The following is a 22700-nucleotide window of genomic DNA, read 5'->3' on the forward strand; positions in this document are numbered from 1 at the left end:
GTAACTACAAGCGTGCTCCCTACCACTTCTGCAGACAATCGCTTTGCTATGCCAGTGGGGTTTCCGTATGGGCTTCCACCGTTCTTCACTCCCGTTGCTACAGCAAGCACCTCGGGCACTGCTAACAATGTTCTGATCCCTGCAACAAATGCCGCCTCCATCATTGCTACTTTGCCACAAACAACAGCAGCTGTCACTGAGCCTCTGGTACACACTCTGCCTCAAGGTATTAACGTCAACACACAGCACAGAAGCATCCCCGTAACCAAGACTATGGAAGAGATGATGGAGGAACTTGCTAAAGAACTCCGTCACGAGATCCAGGCCAATCGAGGGAATGCAGACTCTGTCAAAACTCAAGACCTTTGCTTAGTGTCAAAAGTGGATGTCCCTAAAAAGTTCAAGATTCCGGACTTCGACCGGTACAACGGGCTAACTTGCCCTCAAAATCACATCATCAAATACGTCCGGAAGATGGGCAATTACAAAGACAATGATTCCCTTATGATCCACTGTTTTCAGGATAGTCTGATGGAGGATGCCGCAGAGTGGTATACTAGTTTGAGTAAGAATGACATCCATACCTTTGATGAGTTAGCCACCGCTTTCAAGAGCCATTATGGGTTTAACACTCGACTGAGGCCAAATAGGGAGTTTCTCAGGTCCCTATCTCAGAAGAAGGAGGAAAGCTTCCGTGAATATGCGCAAAGGTGGAGAGGGGCGGCTGCCCGTATCACTCCTGCTTTAGATGAGGAAGAAATGACCCAGACGTTCTTAAAGACGTTGAAGAAAGATTATGTTGAGAGGATGATCATCGCTGCCCCGAACAACTTTTCGGAGATGGTCACCATGGGAACCCGTCTTGAGGAAGCCGTCAGGGATGGAATCATTGTGTTTGAGAAAGCTGAATCTTCTACGAGTGCATCGAAAAGGTACGGTAATGGACACCACAAGAAGAAAGAAACGGAAGTGGGGATGGTATCAGCTGGAGCCGGTCAATCAATGGCTACTGTTGCTCCCATCAATGCAGCTCAAATGCCTCCGTCATACCCATATATGCCATATTCTCAGCATCCGTTCTTCCCACCGTTTTATCATCAGTACCCTTTGCCACCGGGCCAGCCTCAAGTGCCCGTCAATGCAATTGCCCAACAGATGAAACAACAGTTGCCGGTTCAACAACAACAACAAAATCAGCAAGCTAGACCTACTTTTCCTCCTATACCAATGTTGTATGCAGATCTTCTTCCAACTTTACTCCAGAGAGGGCATTGTACAACTAGACAGGGTAAGCCCCCACCTGATCCGTTGCCTCCAAGGTTCAGGTCTGATCTCAAATGTGACTTTCATCAAGGTGCCTTAGGTCATGACGTCGAGGGGTGTTATGCTTTGAAGTATATCGTGAAGAAGCTCATCGATCAAGGGAAGCTGACTTTTGAGAATAATGTCCCACATGTCCTCGACAATCCGCTACCAAATCATGCCGCTGTGAATATGATTGAAGTGTGTGAGGAAGCTCCTAGACTTGATGTCCGCAACGTCGCAACTCCTCTGGTGCCTCTGCACATCAAGCTGTGCAAAGCTTCTCTGTTCAATCATGATCATGCCAAGTGTCTGGGATGCCTCCGTGATCCTTTGGGTTGTTATACTGTTCAAGAGGACATCCAAAGCTTGATGAATGATAACTTTCTGACTGTCAGTGATGTCTGCGTGATCGTGCCAGTTTTTCACGATCCGCCTGTCAAGAGTACACCTTTGAAGAAGAATGCTGAGCCTTTGGTGATAAGGTTGCCAGGACCAATTCCTTATGTTTCGGACAAGGCAGTGCCATACAAATACAATGCTACTATGATAGAAAATGGAGTAGAGGTGCCTCTAGCCTCCTTTGCCACAGTAAGCAATATTGCCGAAGGGACTTCTGCAGCGCTAAGAAGCGGGAAGGTCCGTCCGCCGTTATTTCAGAAGAAGGTAGCTACACCGACCATTCCACAAGTTGAAGAAGCAACTCCAACCGTTGTTTCACCCATTGCTACAGATATGAATCAGCCAGGCAAGTCTATAGAGGATTCGAATTTAGATGAGATTCTGAGAATAATAAAGAGGAGCGACTACAAGATCGTTGATCAGTTGCTGCAGACTCCTTCGAAGATATCTGTATTGTCATTGCTCTTGAGCTCCGAGGCTCACAGGAATACCTTGTTGAAAGTGCTGGAGCAGGCATATGTTGACCACGAAGTTACGGTAGATCGGTTTGGTGGCATAGTGGGAAACATTACTGCTTGTAACAACCTCTGGTTCAGTGAAGAAGAGCTGCCGGAAGTGGGAAAGAGTCACAATCTGGCTTTGCACATCTCGGTGAATTGTAAATCAGACATGATATCAAATGTGTTGGTGGATACCGGTTCCTCTCTCAATGTAATGCCCAAGACGACTCTAGATCAGTTGAGCTACCGTGGGACCCCGTTGAGGAGAAGTACTTTCTTGGTCAAAGCTTTTGATGGATCTCGAAAGAATGTGCTGGGGGAGATAGACTTGCCGATAACCATTGGCCCTGAGAATTTCTTGGTTACCTTCCAAGTGATGGACATTAATGCATCCTACAGTTGCCTGTTGGGAAGACCGTGGATACACGATGCAGGTGCGGTTACTTCCACCTTACATCAGAAGTTGAAATTTGTAAAGAATGGAAAACTCGTTACAATCCATGGTGAAGAAGCGTACTTAGTCAGCCAATTGTCTTCTTTTTCTTGTATTGAAGCAGGGTCTGCTGAAGGGACTGCTTTCCAAGGTTTGACCATTGAAGGTGCAGAGTCAAAGGAAGCTGAGGCTGCTATGGCTTCATTGAAGGATGCTCAGAGAGCCATTCAAGAAGGTCAGACTGCCGGCTGGGGCAAGATGATACAGCTCTGTGAGAACAAGCGTAAAGAAGGTCTCGGGTTCTCCCCGTCATCAAGGGTTTCCTCAGGGGTCTTCCACAGTGCTGGGTTTGTTAATGCTATCTCTGAAGAAGCCACTGGATCTGGTCTCAGGCCTGTATTTGTTACACCAGGAGGCATTGCGACAAATTGGGATGCCATTGACATTCCTTCAATCATGCATGTTTCTGAGTAATGTGTCTTGTTGCTTTAATGCTTTGTTTTCAAAATAACAATCCTCTCGCTCTGCCCAAAGCGAGAGTGATATTTTCTGTAAGGGCATGTTTGTTTCGGCATTGCCGTTGATTAATAAAATTTTGTCGTTTCTTCCACGACTACTTTTTTTTTTTAGTGCTTTTTCCCTTGGAAACAATGGTAATGCCAGAAAAAACCAAAACTTCTGTATTTTCTTATTAATTTCAAAAATCTGCATGAAAAAAAAAAAAAAAAAACTCTTTCTAAAATCATCCAATCATTATATGCAGGTTGAACCATAATAAACCCGTTGAACACAGTAATCCTACGGTTCCTCCAAGTTTTGAATTCCCTGTGTATGAAGCCGAAGATGAGGAAGGTGATGACGTACCATATGAGATTACTCGGTTACTTGAGCAAGAAGAGAAAGCCATTCAGCCTCACCAAGAAGAGATTGAGCTTATCAACATAGGTACCGAGGAAAACAAGCGAGAAATCAAGATTGGTGCTACTCTAGAGGAAGGGGTTAAACAGAAGATCATCCAACTCCTCCGGGAATATCCGGATATTTTTGCATGGTCCTATGAAGATATGCCAGGTCTAGACCCTATGATCGTGGAGCATCGGATCCCTACCAAGCCTGAATGTCCTCCCGTCAGGCAGAAATTGAGAAGGACTCATCCTGATATGGCTCTCAAGATCAAGAATGAAGTTCAAAAGCAGATTGATGCGGGTTTCCTCATGACAGTTGAGTATCCCGAATGGGTTGCCAATATTGTGCCCGTGCCAAAGAAGGATGGTAAAGTCCGGATGTGTGTTGACTTCAGAGACCTGAACAAGGCCAGTCCAAAAGACAACTTTCCATTACCTCATATTGATGTGCTTGTTGATAATACTGCTCAATCTAAGGTGTTTTCCTTCATGGACGGTTTTTCCGGTTATAATCAAATCAAGATGTCTCCTGAAGATAGGGAAAAGACATCTTTTATCACTCCATGGGGTACTTTCTGCTACAAGGTGATGCCGTTCGGCCTAATCAATGCTGGTGCTACCTACCAAAGGGGAATGACCACTCTGTTTCATGACATGATTCACAAGGAAGTTGAGGTATATGTGGATGACATGATTGTGAAGTCAGCAGATGAGGAGCAGCATGTTGAATATTTAACAAAGATGTTTGAAAGGTTGAGAAAATACAAGCTGCGATTGAATCCCAACAAATGTACATTCGGTGTCAGGTCCGGAAAGTTATTAGGCTTCATTGTCAGCCAAAGGGGCATTGAAGTCGATCCTGATAAAGTCCGGGCCATCCGAGAAATGCCAGCTCCACAGACAGAGAAGCAAGTCAGAGGCTTCCTCGGACGTTTGAATTACATCTCCCGATTCATATCTCATATGACCGCAACCTGCGGGCCGATCTTCAAGCTGCTTAGAAAGAACCAGCCTATTGTATGGAATGATGAATGCCAAGAAGCTTTTGATAGCATCAAGAATTACCTGCTGGAACCACCTATCCTTGTCCCACCCGTGGAAGGAAGGCCTTTGATTATGTATTTGGCAGTATTTGATGAATCCATGGGATGCGTGCTTGGTCAACAAGATGAAACTGGAAAGAAAGAGCATGCTATCTACTATCTAAGCAAGAAGTTCACCGATTGTGAAACTCGGTATACAATGCTTGAAAAGACTTGTTGTGCTCTAGCTTGGGCTGCCAAACGCCTGCGTCATTATTTGGTGAATCATACGACTTGGCTGATATCCAGAATGGACCCGATAAAGTATATCTTTGAGAAAGCGGCCGTTACTGGGAAGATCGCACGCTGGCAGATGCTTTTGTCTGAATATGATATTGTGTTCAAAACTCAAAAGGCAATCAAAGGCAGCATTCTTGCCGATCACCTTGCTTATCAACCTCTTGACGATTACCAACCAATTGAATTCGACTTCCCTGATGAAGAGATCATGTATTTGAAATCCAAAGACTGCGAAGAACCGTTGATTAATGAAGGTCCAGATCCCAATAGCAAGTGGGGTTTAGTCTTTGATGGTGCTGTCAATGCTTATGGTAAAGGAATTGGGGCAGTCATTGTATCCCCGCAGGGGCATCACATCCCTTTTACCGCCAGAATTTTGTTCGAATGTACCAACAACATGGCTGAGTATGAAGCATGTATCTTCGGGATCGAGGAAGCAATTGACATGAGAATCAAACACCTCGACATCTATGGAGATTCTGCGCTCGTCATCAATCAGATAAAGGGTGAATGGGAGACCCACCATGCTAATTTGATTCCTTATCGTGATTATGCGAGACGTCTTCTGACATATTTTACAAAGGTTGAGCTGCACCATATTCCTCGTGATGAGAACCAAATGGCTGACGCTCTTGCTACTCTATCTTCCATGTTTCGAGTGAACCATTGGAATGATGTGCCAATAATCAAAGTGCAACGCCTTGAAAGACCTTCACATGTGTTTGCTATTGGGGATGCGATCGATCAGGCTGGTGAAAATGTGGTTGACTATAGACCCTGGTACTACGACATCAAACAGTTCTTGCTAAACCGTGAGTATCCGACAGGTGCTTCCAAACAAGATAAGAAGACCCTGAGAAGATTGGCCAGTAGATTCCTGTTAGATGGAAATATTCTGTACAAGAGGAACTATGACATGGTATTGTTAAGATGTGTTGATGAACATGAAGCAGAGCAGTTAATGCATGATGTACATGACGGTACCTTCGGGACCCATGCTACAGGGCATACTATGTCAAGAAAGTTGCTACGGGCAGGTTACTACTGGATGACCATGGAGCATGATTGCTACCAGTACGCCAGAAAATGCCACAAATGTCAAATCTATGCTGATAAGATTCATGTGCCGCCGCATGCTCTCAATGTTATGTCATCCCCATGGCCGTTCTCAATGTGGGGCATCGACATGATCGGAAGAATTGAACCGAAGGCTTCAAATGGTCATCGTTTCATCTTAGTGGCAATTGACTACTTCACCAAGTGGGTTGAAGCAGCATCTTATACCAATGTGACCAAGCAAGTGGTAGCTAAGTTCATCAAGAACAACATCATCTGTCGATATGGTGTTCCCAGCAAGATTATTACCGACAATGGTACCAACCTGAACAACAATGTGGTGCAAGCTCTTTGTGAAGAATTCAAAATTGAGCATCATAACTCTTCTCCTTATAGACCTCAGATGAATGGTGCAGTTGAGGCCGCCAACAAGAATATCAAGAGAATTGTCCAGAAGATGGTAACCACTTACAAGGACTGGCATGAGATGTTACCCTATGCTCTGCATGGCTACCGTACTACTGTGCGCAGTTCAACCGGGGCAACCCCTTTCTCTCTTGTATATGGTATGGAAGCAGTTCTTCCTTTGGAAGTGGAGATCCCATCTCTCCGTGTGATCATGGAAGCAAAGTTATCCGAGGCTGAATGGTGCCAAAGCCGGTATGATCAGTTGAATTTGATTGAGGAAAAACGTATGGATGCCATGGCTCGTGGACAGTCATATCAAGCAAGAATGAAGACTGCTTTTGACAAGAAAGTACATCCTCGAGAGTTCAAGGTAGGAGAACTTGTATTGAAAAGGAGGATAAGCCAGCAACCCGACCCAAGGGGCAAGTGGACGCCTAACTATGAAGGTCCTTATGTTGTCAAGAAGGCCTTCTCCGGTGGTGCTTTAATCCTTACACACATGGATGGTGTAGAACTTCCAAATCCAGTGAATGCCGATATAGTCAAGAAATACTTTGCCTAAAAATGTGAAAAGAACAGCGTGGTAGGTCGAAAACCCGAAAGGGCGGCCTAGGCAAAAATGCGCTTCCCGGTGGATCGAAAACCCGAAAGGGCGGTCCAGGCAAAAATAAGGGACAAAAAAAACAAACAAATATGAAAAGCTCGCTGAGATTGTACGCAACTCAGGCAAGAATGAGCGTCTCGATGAGCCGAAAACCCGAAAGGGCGGTTCATGCAAAAATGAGATTGAAACAAAAGGCAAGTAACTATATCTGGCCAACCACCGTCCTCCTTGGGGCATCTGCAGCTGTTAATGACCGTCTTCATCAAAAGCTCTTATGCTTGCGAATTCAAAGTTTTTGGGAAATGTCATGATTACTGTGTTCAATGTACCACCAACCAATAAAAATTACCATTTTCCAAGCTTTGTGAATCCGTGGAGTCACGCCTTTGGCTGACCACCACTCTTATACATCAATTTGAGCTTGTGCTTTTGTTTGAAATTCTATTTTCTTCTACTTTCAAAGCTATATACAAAACATTTTCTTTCTATTTTGATAATGACAATGCTTGAAACGAACATTTTTGAAAATTAAAAACTTTTTGTCTATTTTGAAAAGCAAACCTGAGCAACAGGGTACATTCAAATGAAACATGCATGAGCGAGAGTATGTTGATGTCTATTTCAATATATGTTACAAGCAGGTTCTCCTCCAGGATAGTCTGTGGTCAATGGCAAGAATGAAAAAACAGAATGAAAATGCATGAAAGTGAATGAGCTCGCTAAGTTGAAAACCCGAAAGGGCGACTTAGGCAAAAATGAGCACCCCGCTGGATTGACAACCCGAAAGGGCAATTCAGGCAAAAATGGGGCATGGAAAAGAATTTATTTCCCCGGTGGGTCGAAAACCCGAAAGGGCGATCCAGGCAAAAATGGGATGCAAAAAATGAATGATGAAAATTGAGAAAATAACATGCAAAAAGCATTGACCACAGATGCAATGTCTACAACATGCCCAGCACAACGGCATTGTCCCCGGTAAAGTCTTCCAAGATTCTATCTCCAGCAAGTTGCATACCTACCTGCCCTCAGCCTTGGTTCTGATACGTCTCCCAACGACGTCATCTCCAAAGAGGATTTCCAAGAATGTGTAATATAGCACGAGCCACTACGTGCCCAATACTCTGATGTCTTGTCTTCCCCGTGAAGTCGTGCCTACAAAATGCCAACAGTCATGCATTACAAGCATTCATACATGCATAATCATGCATATTACGTACCCATGCATTTAATGAAATTGTTATATCATCCATGCATATTGCATTTCCAATGTCAACATCAGTCTCAATTCAATACTCATGTCAGGTTCTCTGTCAAAACCTTGTGAGCCAATAATATCGGTCAATTTCTACCTTTCAATTCAAATCGACGTCAAGTCAATCTCAATCTATATTTTGTCAACAAACCAATCCCCTGTGAATATGTTTCTGTTCGGTCAAGTGGCTAGTTCAAGTCCAAGAACAGCTTGTACCTATCAATTTGCTTATGTTATCGGTCAAGTGCCCAGCTCAATCCAAGAGCAGCTTGTACCCGCCTATTTGTCTCTGTTCGCTCAAGTGGCTAGCTCGATCCAAGAGCAGCTTGCGCCTGTCTATTTTGTATTTGTCTCCGGTGGAGTAACCAGTTCGCATCCAAGAACAAGCTCGCACCTGTCTATTTGCCTTGCTTTCAGTCGAGTAACCAGTTCGAATCCATAAGAACAACTCGTACTTGTCAATTTTCTCTTTTTCCCAGTCGGGTCACCAGTTCGAATCCATAAGAACAACTCGCACTTTCCAATATCCCCAAGTGAGTTACCAGTTCGAATCCATAAGAACAACTCATGTTTGTCCAGTAACCTCTATCCCCTGTGAAGTGACCAGTTCGAATCCATAAGAACAACTCGCAGTTGTCTGTTTGTTTCATCCCCGGTCAAGTGGCTAGTTTGAATCCAAGAACAGCTTGTACCTTTCCAACTTGTTTCTAGTTTCCCGTTACTCTGCTATTCACTATCTTTGTCAATGTCTACCAATCCCGCAATGGATACGACATATTTTGTTAATTTCCAATCCCCATGAGATCTTGCATTCATAATCCAAATGATGCATGGCATGCATATTATTTGAAAATGGGTAGGCGTATTTTTACGTCCAAACACAGTGCAAATGCTAATATTTAAGTATCTTCGTCCTGTCAAGCCAAAGACTCCGTCTCTTGACTCTCCAGACAAAGAAACTTAAATAGGGGCAGCTGTTATACCCTGTTTTTGGACCTAAAAATACTGGGCCCAATTTCATTTCAAACTTTGTCAAATGTCAAATTTCAACTGCACAGTTCAATTTGTCTCTGCTACGCAGTGTTTTCAATCACATTTTTACCTATGTTTTTCTTGCATAAAACCTTTCAAGATGTCTTTACTTGTCTTGTAAGTCATTTAAAAGTGTCTCTGAATCATTACATTGCTTTTTCTACAAGTTTATTTCAAAATTTGCAAAAAGTTATACAGAAGGGTATTTTGGTCATTTCCTGCAGTGGGACCCATTTTCATCCTTGTGACTATCTCTGAGCCTTTTCAAATTCATTTTTGACATTTCATCAGTAAACCCTGTTTAAATTCATTTCAAATTCGCGTCTGAGTCAGTGTCAGGTCAATTTGAATCTGTTTAGGTCGTTTTTAGCCCTAGGGGCATTTTGGTCATTTCACATAAAATTTTGGCATGGGGAGGTTACTTTGAAGTACCTCATTTAGGCCATTGGTTCGTTTTAGTCCGTTTTGTCAATTTTATTTTTTGTTTCGCTTTACGTTGGGTCAAATTACGTTTTTTATTCAATTTTATTTTTTAATTGCATTTTGGTCCCTCAAGTGAGGTCCCAAAATTGCATTTCAGTCCAGAATTTTCTTTTTTTACATTTCAGTCCTTTTTGTCAATTGCAGTTTAGTCCCTTAATTTTTCAATTTTGCAGAAAGGTCCAATTTCATTTTTTGCCCAAGGCCGTGCCATCGTTTTTTTTCAGGTCCAGGTGTCACTTTCTCATTTGTTCAGATACACACATGTCAAGCTATAAAAGGTGCACAGTGCCACTCAGAGCCGGAGATTACACGCCAACTCATAAACACAAATTCATTTTTCTTTTTCCAGCAACTGAATCAAAACAGAAGAATTTCTCAGAATCATCAAGAACATTCAAACCCTAACCGTTTCTGAACCAACTCCAAATCAATTCAAATCAATCCAAATCAACTCAAATCAGTACAGAATCAACAAGATTTTTGCAATTCTCAGAGATTCTGCATCGAATCTTCATCATCGAATTGAATTTCTTCGCAATCCAAAGTGAGAATTCGCCATTGGCGAACTCCAGCACTGATCACGAAGATTTCGAGAGTGTGAAAAGAAGAAAGAAAGAAACAGAATCCAGACCGGTGAAGAAGAAGAAGAATCACTGATTTATTTTCAGTTTCAAAACCGGAGAACAAGAAATAAAAGCCAAATCCAAGTGTTTCCGAAGAACTCAACAGAATCTCCATAAAAAAGCTCAGGTAAAACTCAGAATCCTTCCTCAAAAAAAGTAATATCACAGTTAAACCTGCAAGTAGAAAACAGAAGATTTTCCAGAACCACGAAACAAAACCGTAACCGTAAACACAAAATCTAGATCCATAAGGATCTAGGTTTTGAAAGCAAGAACAAGTATCAGAAAAGCCATCAAGCGACGAGATGATGTAGATCTTTAGAGATCAAAACGATTTAGTTCAAAAAATCAGAAAAAAATCATTTCAAAACCGTAAAGGATTTTTTAAGATCTACGTCGTTTCAGGCCGTGTATGAGAAAATAATTGCTAGATCCGTGTTTAGGGTTGAAGGACGAATCGTTAGATGTAAAAATCACAAGTTTTCTGAAAAATTTCACGGCGGAACCCTAGATCTTCACCGGAGAAGATGAAGTTTCCGGTGACCTATGAAGGTTCCGGCCGGTCCTTCATCCTCTCCGGCGTGCCATGCCAGAATCCGGTGAGAAGAGAGAAGAGAGAGAAGCTCTGAGCTAGAGAGAGAAGGGGAAGTAGAAAATGAAAAAAACCGGTGCCATGCCTTTTAAATAAGCTAGTGAACCAGACCGGTTCAAGACCGGTCCAATCCTGTTGATTCCAGGCCGTTTGATCTAGGGTTTCAGGACCCTGGATCAATCCTGTGGCTCCTGTGAATCCGGTTCCTTAGGGTTTTGGGTTGGGCCTTTGTTTCCTTTGGATCTTTACGTTTTGCTATTCCTGTGCTATTCACACCTCTATTTTTTGCTACCTGTACCTATGTCTTGATTAAAATTGTGATAAAATTCCTAGAAAAATTCATACATGTTTCCTGATATTTTCTTAGTGTTTTTATGACATTTTTGCACATTAAGGATCTATGAAATTTTGGTATGGTTAATTCATAGCATTTTAATTCTCTTTGAATTATTTGTTATGGATTCTTCTTCATACATTTGTCCTTGATGTGCGAATATGTGATAAAAGCTTTTTGATGTGTTAATATGAGAGATTTGTGCCTATAATTTCGTGTTGTTTTGCTGTTTTGATTTGGTTCATGAGTGCTTGATTTTATGAACAATATATGCATATTTTGAAAGATATAAAATGCCAAGTTTATTCTAGAAAATATGGCATGAAACCATGCTTGCATGTTTCCAATAACTTCATGCTATAACTTGAGATAAAGAAAACCCTTTCAAAATTTGTTAAAGCATGAGAATTAGAGGCCAAGAATGCTTTAGGCTTCATACCTAAGTTTTTAGGATTTGATGTCATTTTGTTAACTTTTTGTGTCATCTTGCATGCTTTTATTTCTTAGTGCTTATTATGTTTTTTCTTTTGACTAACGAGTTTATTTCCATGTTTCATGCATCCCATTTAGTATTCCCTCCACCTTCTTTAGCCTAGCATTTATTTTTGCAAGTTTTAATTCATTTGGTAATGTAATTTGTTATCATTGGTTTGTAGCTTGGCAAAGGGGCCATAGAATGTATTTAGGCAATTTTTGTAATATGGACTATGGACACTATGACGCACCGACACGCACACACTCACCTTAGATGTATGCATAGGATTGTATGGTTAAATAAGCGTTTAGGTTTTAAACACTTAGAGAAAATCCATCTTTTTTTCAAAAAAAAACAATTGAACTTCACTTCAAAAATTTTCATAATAAATATGAAGTCAACACTTCATTTTTTTCTTTTCTTTTTCTTAAGAAAAATTCAATTCATCTTAATCATTTAGACTTTCTTTTTAATCACTAATCAAACCTCACTTTTTGCTAAATCTAATGCCCTTGAGGCCTCTCATCTCTATTCTTCAAAAATCTCTTTTCAAACTTAAAATCAACCAATAAAAACAAAAACCATCTTTGAGCAAGAACTACGAACGGTTTTGATCCCTAAAAAGGGTACGTAGGCAATGAGTCAAAACTCATCCAAGCCGAAATAAAATCAAAATTCTACTTCTTCTCACCCCCATTCTTAACTAAATAAACCTCCCATTTTCAAAAGTAAGTAAAAATAAAGCGTAGAAATCGACTTAGGAAAACGGCTCCTATAGAGGACTATAGTTACTCCGGGTGCCTAACACCTTCCCGTAGTAAAACCGACCCCCGAACTTAGAATCTAAGGGTTTTTTCTCAATTTTTCCCTTCCCAAGAAAAAAGAGAGATATCAACGGTCGAAAGGTTCAAGTCCAATTAATGGCTTGGCACCCAAAAACCATGATAACAGAAATGGCGACTTCACTGGGGATTCTTTTTAGCGGGTCGCGCCTAGTTTTCCTTAGTTTATATTTACGCTTTGTTTTATTGCTTACATATGTGAATATTTGTTTACTTTCATTCAACGTGTGGGGTGAGAATATCAAAAGTCCTATACCCGGGCTGAGTGAACTTATGTTTAGGTAGAGATATAATCGACAATTCGATCCGGGGGTTGCCTCGTGTATTGGATTATGCGATCAATCTCACATAGCTGAGGCATTTTGAAGGTGATATTGTCGGCGTGTGTTGTCATGCTTAGGCACTTCACTTTCAATTGTTCGACGAAGCTATGAACCGTAGTTACCAAACCCATCCTAGCCTTTTTAGGACGTAGTGCGGTGGCTAAATTGAGTGTTGTCTCAAACTTTAGTCGTCACGCGATACTACACTCAAACTAGACCTTCTCACAAATAATCATGGAACGGGTGTCGTCCTGTACTACCATGATATATGTGAGAGAGGTTGCAGTTTGGGAACTGTGTTAGAACCTTGGTTACTACTATCCAAAGCCTTAGTTCACCGGACGCCGTGTCCATCCATGGCCCTGTTACTTTGAATCTCAACCCACCTTGTTCTTTGTAACTAAACAAAACAATCATGCATACATGCATTCATGCATAAACATTTTTCATGCATTCATCGAAGGGTTTAAACAAATGAGAATTTTTGTAAATAATCACAGGTATGAAGAAGACTAAGTGCTACAAGTTCAAGGAAGTGGATTTGGTTAGTTTGAGAGAGTTGGCACTCAAGGTCAAGAGTCAAACAGGGTTCCGACTCCGATATGGGGGATTGCTTACTTTGCTCCGAACCGATGTGGAAGAGAAGCTAGTGCACACTCTAGTGCAGTTTTATGATCCAAGCTTCCGTTGTTTCACTTTTCCGGACTTCCAGTTAGTTCCTACTCTCGAGGCTTACTCCGATCTAGTGGGTTTACCTATAGCCGAGAAGACACCTTTCACCGGTCCCGGGGCTCCTCTTACTCCTCTGGTTATTGCTAAGGATCTCTACCTCAAGACTTCCGACGTCTCCAACCATCTTATTACCAAATCTCACATCCGGGGGTTCACTTCGAAGTATCTTCTTGATCAGGCTAATCTCGGTACTACTCGTCAGGATACACTCGAGGCTATTCTTGCTTTGCTTATCTACGGGCTCATTCTCTTCCCGAACCTCGACAACTTCGTGGACATGAATGCTATCGAGATCTTTCATTCCAAGAACCCGGTTCCTACTTTGCTAGCGGATACTTACCATGCCATTCATGACAGGACTCTCAAGGGCCGTGGGTATATTCTTTGCTGCACATCTCTTTTGTATAGGTGGTTTATTTCGCACCTTCCGAGTTCCTTCCATGACAACTCAGAGAACTGGTCCTACTCGCAGCGGATTATGGCCCTTACTCCTAATGAGGTCGTCTGGCTCACTCCGGCCGCTCAGGTGAAGGAAATCATTATGGGTTGTGGAGACTTTCTCAATGTACCTCTTCTTGGTACTCGTGGAGGAATCAACTACAATCCCGAGCTTGCTATGAGACAGTTTGGTTTTCCTATGAGGTCGAAGCTCATTAATCTTGCTACATCTCCAGAGTTCTTCTTCTATGCGAATGCTCCTGCCGGACAAAGGAAAGCTTTCATGGATGCTTGGTCCAAGGTTCGAAGGAAGAGTGTGAAGCATCTAGGTGTGAGATCCGGTGTCGCTCATGAGGCTTATACTCAGTGGGTGATAGATCGAGCTGAGGAGATCGGTATGCCTTATCCAGCTATGAGATACGTATCTTCATCCACTCCATCTATGCCTCTACCTTTGCTTCCCGCAACTCAGGATATGTATCAGGAGCATCTAGCTATGGAGAGTCGTGAGAAGCAAGTGTGGAAAGCTCGGTACAATCAAGCCGAGAATCTAATCATGACTTTGGATGGTAGAGATGAGCAGAAGACTCATGAGAATCTGATGTTGAAGAAAGAACTAGCTAAGGCCCGGAGGGAATTGGAAGAGAAAGACGAGCTGCTTATGAGGGATTCCAAGAGAGCTCGAGGACGACGAGATTTCTTTGACAGATACTGTGATTCAGATTCCGAGTCCGATGAACCTCCGACTACTTCCTATGCTTGAGGGCTTCATATGTTTATCTTGTTGAAATTTCAAAGTCTTCCTGTTAAAGATACTATGTAGTTTTGATTATTTGCAAGATTTCTAATTTGTTTTAAAATCCTTCGATGAAAAAATAAGTCTTTTGCATTCGCATTTGCATATCATGCATCATATGCATCATGCATTGGTCACAAAGGCTTCCAAGTGCTTACTATCTCCTGGTTCCTCTGCCGCAGTGTGAAAAGTGGCTCGTGCTCAGAGAGTTTACGAACCAGATAGAATTGATCGAACCAGAGAATACAGAAGAAAGAAAAGGGCTATGGAAGAAGAGAACGCTCAGCTTCGCACCGAGTTAGCCTCTCTAAAGGAGGAATTGGCTAAAGCTAATGACGTCATGACTGCTCTACTAGCTGCTCAAGAGCAATCAGCTACAGCTATCCCTACAACCACAGCTGCACCAGTAACTACAAGCGTGCTCCCTACCACTTCTGCAGACAATCGCTTTGCTATGCCAGTGGGGTTTCCGTATGGGCTTCCACCGTTCTTCACTCCCGTTGCTACAGCAAGCACCTCGGGCACTGCTAACAATGTTCTGATCCCTGCAACAAATGCCGCCTCCATCATTGCTACTTTGCCACAAACAACAGCAGCTGTCACTGAGCCTCTGGTACACACTCTGCCTCAAGGTATTAACGTCAACACACAGCACAGAAGCATCCCCGTAACCAAGACTATGGAAGAGATGATGGAGGAACTTGCTAAAGAACTCCGTCACGAGATCCAGGCCAATCGAGGGAATGCAGACTCTGTCAAAACTCAAGACCTTTGCTTAGTGTCAAAAGTGGATGTCCCTAAAAAGTTCAAGATTCCGGACTTCGACCGGTACAACGGGCTAACTTGCCCTCAAAATCACATCATCAAATACGTCCGGAAGATGGGCAATTACAAAGACAATGATTCCCTTATGATCCACTGTTTTCAGGATAGTCTGATGGAGGATGCCGCAGAGTGGTATACTAGTTTGAGTAAGAATGACATCCATACCTTTGATGAGTTAGCCACCGCTTTCAAGAGCCATTATGGGTTTAACACTCGACTGAGGCCAAATAGGGAGTTTCTCAGGTCCCTATCTCAGAAGAAGGAGGAAAGCTTCCGTGAATATGCGCAAAGGTGGAGAGGGGCGGCTGCCCGTATCACTCCTGCTTTAGATGAGGAAGAAATGACCCAGACGTTCTTAAAGACGTTGAAGAAAGATTATGTTGAGAGGATGATCATCGCTGCCCCGAACAACTTTTCGGAGATGGTCACCATGGGAACCCGTCTTGAGGAAGCCGTCAGGGATGGAATCATTGTGTTTGAGAAAGCTGAATCTTCTACGAGTGCATCGAAAAGGTACGGTAATGGACACCACAAGAAGAAAGAAACGGAAGTGGGGATGGTATCAGCTGGAGCCGGTCAATCAATGGCTACTGTTGCTCCCATCAATGCAGCTCAAATGCCTCCGTCATACCCATATATGCCATATTCTCAGCATCCGTTCTTCCCACCGTTTTATCATCAGTACCCTTTGCCACCGGGCCAGCCTCAAGTGCCCGTCAATGCAATTGCCCAACAGATGAAACAACAGTTGCCGGTTCAACAACAACAACAAAATCAGCAAGCTAGACCTACTTTTCCTCCTATACCAATGTTGTATGCAGATCTTCTTCCAACTTTACTCCAGAGAGGGCATTGTACAACTAGACAGGGTAAGCCCCCACCTGATCCGTTGCCTCCAAGGTTCAGGTCTGATCTCAAATGTGACTTTCATCAAGGTGCCTTAGGTCATGACGTCGAGGGGTGTTATGCTTTGAAGTATATCGTGAAGAAGCTCATCGATCAAGGGAAGCTGACTTTTGAGAATAATGTCCCACATGTCCTCGACAATCCGCTACCAAATCATGCCGCTGTGAATATGATTGAAGTGTGTGAGGAAGCTCCTAGACTTGATGTCCGCAACGTCGCAACTCCTCTGGTGCCTCTGCACATCAAGCTGTGCAAAGCTTCTCTGTTCAATCATGATCATGCCAAGTGTCTGGGATGCCTCCGTGATCCTTTGGGTTGTTATACTGTTCAAGAGGACATCCAAAGCTTGATGAATGATAACTTTCTGACTGTCAGTGATGTCTGCGTGATCGTGCCAGTTTTTCACGATCCGCCTGTCAAGAGTACACCTTTGAAGAAGAATGCTGAGCCTTTGGTGATAAGGTTGCCAGGACCAATTCCTTATGTTTCGGACAAGGCAGTGCCATACAAATACAATGCTACTATGATAGAAAATGGAGTAGAGGTGCCTCTAGCCTCCTTTGCCACAGTAAGCAATATTGCCGAAGGGACTTCTGCAGCGCTAAGAAGCGGGAAGGTCCGTCCGCCGTTATTTCAGAAGAAGGTAGCTACACCGACCATTCCACAAGTTGAAGAAGCAACTCCAACCGTTGTTTCACCCATTGCTACAGATATGAATCAGCCAGGCAAGTCTATAGAGGATTCGAATTTAGATGAGATTCTGAGAATAATAAAGAGGAGCGACTACAAGATCGTTGATCAGTTGCTGCAGACTCCTTCGAAGATATCTGTATTGTCATTGCTCTTGAGCTCCGAGGCTCACAGGAATACCTTGTTGAAAGTGCTGGAGCAGGCATATGTTGACCACGAAGTTACGGTAGATCGGTTTGGTGGCATAGTGGGAAACATTACTGCTTGTAACAACCTCTGGTTCAGTGAAGAAGAGCTGCCGGAAGTGGGAAAGAGTCACAATCTGGCTTTGCACATCTCGGTGAATTGTAAATCAGACATGATATCAAATGTGTTGGTGGATACCGGTTCCTCTCTCAATGTAATGCCCAAGACGACTCTAGATCAGTTGAGCTACCGTGGGACCCCGTTGAGGAGAAGTACTTTCTTGGTCAAAGCTTTTGATGGATCTCGAAAGAATGTGCTGGGGGAGATAGACTTGCCGATAACCATTGGCCCTGAGAATTTCTTGGTTACCTTCCAAGTGATGGACATTAATGCATCCTACAGTTGCCTGTTGGGAAGACCGTGGATACACGATGCAGGTGCGGTTACTTCCACCTTACATCAGAAGTTGAAATTTGTAAAGAATGGAAAACTCGTTACAATCCATGGTGAAGAAGCGTACTTAGTCAGCCAATTGTCTTCTTTTTCTTGTATTGAAGCAGGGTCTGCTGAAGGGACTGCTTTCCAAGGTTTGACCATTGAAGGTGCAGAGTCAAAGGAAGCTGAGGCTGCTATGGCTTCATTGAAGGATGCTCAGAGAGCCATTCAAGAAGGTCAGACTGCCGGCTGGGGCAAGATGATACAGCTCTGTGAGAACAAGCGTAAAGAAGGTCTCGGGTTCTCCCCGTCATCAAGGGTTTCCTCAGGGGTCTTCCACAGTGCTGGGTTTGTTAATGCTATCTCTGAAGAAGCCACTGGATCTGGTCTCAGGCCTGTATTTGTTACACCAGGAGGCATTGCGACAAATTGGGATGCCATTGACATTCCTTCAATCATGCATGTTTCTGAGTAATGTGTCTTGTTGCTTTAATGCTTTGTTTTCAAAATAACAATCCTCTCGCTCTGCCCAAAGCGAGAGTGATATTTTCTGTAAGGGCATGTTTGTTTCGGCATTGCCGTTGATTAATAAAATTTTGTCGTTTCTTCCACGACTACTTTTTTTTTTTTAGTGCTTTTTCCCTTGGAAACAATGGTAATGCCAGAAAAAACCAAAACTTCTGTATTTTCTTATTAATTTCAAAAATCTGCATGAAAAAAAAAAAAAAAAACTCTTTCTAAAATCATCCAATCATTATATGCAGGTTGAACCATAATAAACCCGTTGAACACAGTAATCCTACGGTTCCTCCAAGTTTTGAATTCCCTGTGTATGAAGCCGAAGATGAGGAAGGTGATGACGTACCATATGAGATTACTCGGTTACTTGAGCAAGAAGAGAAAGCCATTCAGCCTCACCAAGAAGAGATTGAGCTTATCAACATAGGTACCGAGGAAAACAAGCGAGAAATCAAGATTGGTGCTACTCTAGAGGAAGGGGTTAAACAGAAGATCATCCAACTCCTCCGGGAATATCCGGATATTTTTGCATGGTCCTATGAAGATATGCCAGGTCTAGACCCTATGATCGTGGAGCATCGGATCCCTACCAAGCCTGAATGTCCTCCCGTCAGGCAGAAATTGAGAAGGACTCATCCTGATATGGCTCTCAAGATCAAGAATGAAGTTCAAAAGCAGATTGATGCGGGTTTCCTCATGACAGTTGAGTATCCCGAATGGGTTGCCAATATTGTGCCCGTGCCAAAGAAGGATGGTAAAGTCCGGATGTGTGTTGACTTCAGAGACCTGAACAAGGCCAGTCCAAAAGACAACTTTCCATTACCTCATATTGATGTGCTTGTTGATAATACTGCTCAATCTAAGGTGTTTTCCTTCATGGACGGTTTTTCCGGTTATAATCAAATCAAGATGTCTCCTGAAGATAGGGAAAAGACATCTTTTATCACTCCATGGGGTACTTTCTGCTACAAGGTGATGCCGTTCGGCCTAATCAATGCTGGTGCTACCTACCAAAGGGGAATGACCACTCTGTTTCATGACATGATTCACAAGGAAGTTGAGGTATATGTGGATGACATGATTGTGAAGTCAGCAGATGAGGAGCAGCATGTTGAATATTTAACAAAGATGTTTGAAAGGTTGAGAAAATACAAGCTGCGATTGAATCCCAACAAATGTACATTCGGTGTCAGGTCCGGAAAGTTATTAGGCTTCATTGTCAGCCAAAGGGGCATTGAAGTCGATCCTGATAAAGTCCGGGCCATCCGAGAAATGCCAGCTCCACAGACAGAGAAGCAAGTCAGAGGCTTCCTCGGACGTTTGAATTACATCTCCCGATTCATATCTCATATGACCGCAACCTGCGGGCCGATCTTCAAGCTGCTTAGAAAGAACCAGCCTATTGTATGGAATGATGAATGCCAAGAAGCTTTTGATAGCATCAAGAATTACCTGCTGGAACCACCTATCCTTGTCCCACCCGTGGAAGGAAGGCCTTTGATTATGTATTTGGCAGTATTTGATGAATCCATGGGATGCGTGCTTGGTCAACAAGATGAAACTGGAAAGAAAGAGCATGCTATCTACTATCTAAGCAAGAAGTTCACCGATTGTGAAACTCGGTATACAATGCTTGAAAAGACTTGTTGTGCTCTAGCTTGGGCTGCCAAACGCCTGCGTCATTATTTGGTGAATCATACGACTTGGCTGATATCCAGAATGGACCCGATAAAGTATATCTTTGAGAAAGCGGCCGTTACTGGGAAGATCGCACGCTGGCAGATGCTTTTGTCTGAATATGATATTGTGTTCAAAACTCAAAAGGCAATCAAAGGCAGCATTCTTGCCGATCACCTTGCTTATCAACCTCTTGACGATTACCAACCAATTGAATTCGACTTCCCTGATGAAGAGATCATGTATTTGAAATCCAAAGACTGCGAAGAACCGTTGATTAATGAAGGTCCAGATCCCAATAGCAAGTGGGGTTTAGTCTTTGATGGTGCTGTCAATGCTTATGGTAAAGGAATTGGGGCAGTCATTGTATCCCCGCAGGGGCATCACATCCCTTTTACCGCCAGAATTTTGTTCGAATGTACCAACAACATGGCTGAGTATGAAGCATGTATCTTCGGGATCGAGGAAGCAATTGACATGAGAATCAAACACCTCGACATCTATGGAGATTCTGCGCTCGTCATCAATCAGATAAAGGGTGAATGGGAGACCCACCATGCTAATTTGATTCCTTATCGTGATTATGCGAGACGTCTTCTGACATATTTTACAAAGGTTGAGCTGCACCATATTCCTCGTGATGAGAACCAAATGGCTGACGCTCTTGCTACTCTATCTTCCATGTTTCGAGTGAACCATTGGAATGATGTGCCAATAATCAAAGTGCAACGCCTTGAAAGACCTTCACATGTGTTTGCTATTGGGGATGCGATCGATCAGGCTGGTGAAAATGTGGTTGACTATAGACCCTGGTACTACGACATCAAACAGTTCTTGCTAAACCGTGAGTATCCGACAGGTGCTTCCAAACAAGATAAGAAGACCCTGAGAAGATTGGCCAGTAGATTCCTGTTAGATGGAAATATTCTGTACAAGAGGAACTATGACATGGTATTGTTAAGATGTGTTGATGAACATGAAGCAGAGCAGTTAATGCATGAAGTACATGACGGTACCTTCGGGACCCATGCTACAGGGCATACTATGTCAAGAAAGTTGCTACGGGCAGGTTACTACTGGATGACCATGGAGCATGATTGCTACCAGTACGCCAGAAAATGCCACAAATGTCAAATCTATGCTGATAAGATTCATGTGCCGCCGCATGCTCTCAATGTTATGTCATCCCCATGGCCGTTCTCAATGTGGGGCATCGACATGATCGGAAGAATTGAACCGAAGGCTTCAAATGGTCATCGCTTCATCTTAGTGGCAATTGACTACTTCACCAAGTGGGTTGAAGCAGCATCTTATACCAATGTGACCAAGCAAGTGGTAGCTAAGTTCATCAAGAACAACATCATCTGTCGATATGGTGTTCCCAGCAAGATTATTACCGACAATGGTACCAACCTGAACAACAATGTGGTGCAAGCTCTTTGTGAAGAATTCAAAATTGAGCATCATAACTCTTCTCCTTATAGACCTCAGATGAATGGTGCAGTTGAGGCCGCCAACAAGAATATCAAGAGAATTGTCCAGAAGATGGTAACCACTTACAAGGACTGGCATGAGATGTTACCCTATGCTCTGCATGGCTACCGTACTACTGTGCGCAGTTCAACCGGGGCAACCCCTTTCTCTCTTGTATATGGTATGGAAGCAGTTCTTCCTTTGGAAGTGGAGATCCCCTCTCTCCGTGTGATCATGGAAGCAAAGTTATCCGAGGCTGAATGGTGCCAAAGCCGGTATGATCAGTTGAATTTGATTGAGGAAAAACGTATGGATGCCATGGCTCGTGGACAGTCATATCAAGCAAGAATGAAGACTGCTTTTGACAAGAAAGTACATCCTCGAGAGTTCAAGGTAGGAGAACTTGTATTGAAAAGGAGGATAAGCCAGCAACCCGACCCAAGGGGCAAGTGGACGCCTAACTATGAAGGTCCTTATGTTGTCAAGAAGGCCTTCTCCGGTGGTGCTTTAATCCTTACGCACATGGATGGTGTAGAACTTCCAAATCCAGTGAATGCCGATATAGTCAAGAAATACTTTGCCTAAAAATGTGAAAAGAACAGCGTGGTAGGTCGAAAACCCGAAAGGGCGGCCTAGGCAAAAATGCGCTTCCCGGTGGATCGAAAACCCGAAAGGGCGGTCCAGGCAAAAATAAGGGACAAAAAAAACAAACAAATATGAAAAGCTCGCTGAGATTGTACGCAACTCAGGCAAGAATGAGCGTCTCGATGAGCCGAAAACCCGAAAGGGCGGTTCATGCAAAAATGAGATTGAAACAAAAGGCAAGTAACTATATCTGGCCAACCACCGTCCTCCTTGGGGCATCTGCAGCTGTTAATGACCGTCTTCATCAAAAGCTCTTATGCTTGCGAATTCAAAGTTTTTGGGAAATGTCATGATTACTGTGTTCAATGTACCACCAACCAATAAAAATTACCATTTTCCAAGCTTTGTGAATCCGTGGAGTCACGCCTTTGGCTGACCACCACTCTTATACATCAATTTGAGCTTGTGCTTTTGTTTGAAATTCTATTTTCTTCTACTTTCAAAGCTATATACAAAACATTTTCTTTCTATTTTGATAATGACAATGCTT

This window comes from Medicago truncatula, chromosome 8 (assembly GCF_003473485.1).
Source record: "Medicago truncatula cultivar Jemalong A17 chromosome 8, MtrunA17r5.0-ANR, whole genome shotgun sequence".
Lineage (NCBI taxonomy): Eukaryota > Viridiplantae > Streptophyta > Magnoliopsida > Fabales > Fabaceae > Medicago > Medicago truncatula.